The following is a 1996-nucleotide window of genomic DNA, read 5'->3' on the forward strand; positions in this document are numbered from 1 at the left end:
ACCCAGCATGTCTGTCTGCAGGCTCTTGGGCCTTCTGCGGTGGTGGAGGTGACAGTGGTGGCAGCTGTGGTGGTCACCGTGGTGATGTGGCTGCTGTACTGTCATTATCTTAGGGCAAAACCCACAGGCCTGATGCACGCAGTGTCTCCCTGTATGTTCGCACCATGATGGCTCAATTAGGGACCCATGGAACTGCGGCTCAACATTCAGGCCAGGTGCATAATTGAAAGCACATTTTCTCCTCCGAAGCTGCAGATGGTTTGGTTATTCTGCTCATAGAGAAAGGGATCTAACCTTGTATAATATAGGAACTGAACAGCTGAGAGAGAAGCCAAATTCAATTTCAGTCAGATATGTTGAGGCTAAGTCCATGATCTATGGAAGCAGGGGCAGGAGCCATGCGCCTGTGGAAAGGGGTGCCCTCAGCACTCTATTAATCATGGCTGCCCACCCGGTGCTGCCACCACTGCCTGGTGCCACTGCATCCATGCGCCCCCTCCAATGCGGGCTGGAGCGCAGCCAAGCACTCCAGAAGTTAACCTCTGAAAGACCCAGAGCTGCTTTCTGTTGAATAAATGTAATTTTGTGGTCAGAAATAAATGTTTGTGATATACTAGGAGCTTTGAAAACAATGGCAAGCTGGAGCGATTACAATTTGCTCCATGTTGTAGAAGTCAATAGCAGACATCAAAATTCCACGTGGAGGGCAAATTGATTTCAGCCCAGAGCTCTGCAGCTATTTGATAAAAGTTCTATGAAGCCATTGTATGTAATGAACAATCCAGAGCAAATCTAATATTTTCAGTGGATAATTATTTTTAACATCCTCTCAGTAACCGCTGGTAGATTTCTTGGATGTTTACAGCTCAAACTCAGGCAAGGTGGGCCTTCCCAGCTGTCATTTGGCGTCTCTGCCGGGGGACCTGCTCCAGGGACCCAGCTGCCTGCATGGCTCCTGAACATGGGGCTCTGGACCTAGGGTTCAGGCTGCCAAGGAAGGGTGCATGGTGGATGTTAATTAAGTTTACTAAAGTTCCATCAATTTAATACAGTCATTCCTTAAATGAAACTGACACCAAGGACCAGATGGCCGAAAGAAGCCCACGTTCCTGTGTGTGGTTCTGAGGAGGGAGCATAGGATGCAGTTTGATAACAGCTGAGAGCCCTGAGGGGTTTGTTGCTGGATGTGGACTATTCCACGTCTCGTCCCTCCTCAAGTTTTCTTCCAACGGTGTCACAGCTCCCTTTGCTAATAATATTTTACACAGAATTTTACATCCACAAAGCACCATTTCAATGATCTCACTCACTCTTCCTCACCACCCTGTGCTGGGGGCATCATCGCCATTCTCAGTTACCAACAAGAGGGGTTGCAGAGAGTCCAAGGGGCAAGGCAGGGGCTCCCAGCTCCAGGCTCCGGCCTCTCCTCCCCTCCACCCTCTTCTGGTCCTGTCCTGAAATCTTTGGCTCCCTTGAACCTTGTTATGCCCAGGCATATGCCACCCTCGTGCCACTGTATTCCCACCACCTCCAACAAGTGTCCCTAGCCTGATGGGGTCACATGCTTGTCCAGTCCCCTGCACAGAAAAGCCTCATGGACAGCCCTGAGAGATCAGAAATAGACTGAACAGGGTCACCCCGTTGGAAGGGGTGGTAGTAATAGAACCCAGGTGTTTGAACTCTGTCTAATATTCCTTCCACTCTCTCACATACACATACACACATATATGCACACAAGGGCACATGACCACTATTAATCAAATTAAAAAAATCAGTTGGGCACGACGGCTTATGCCTGTAATCCCAGCAATTTGGGAGGCCAAGGCAGGCAAATTACCTGAGGTCAGGAGTTTGAGACCAGCCTGGCCAACATGGTGAAACCCCATCTCTACTAAAAATATAAAAATTAGCTGGGCATGGTGGGACATGCCTGTCATCCCAGCTACTCAGGAGGCTGAGGCAGGGGAATCACTTGAACCCAGAAGGCAGAGGTTGC

The sequence above is a fragment of the Pan troglodytes genome, chromosome 6, assembly GCF_028858775.2.
Source record: "Pan troglodytes isolate AG18354 chromosome 6, NHGRI_mPanTro3-v2.0_pri, whole genome shotgun sequence".
NCBI lineage: Eukaryota > Metazoa > Chordata > Mammalia > Primates > Hominidae > Pan > Pan troglodytes.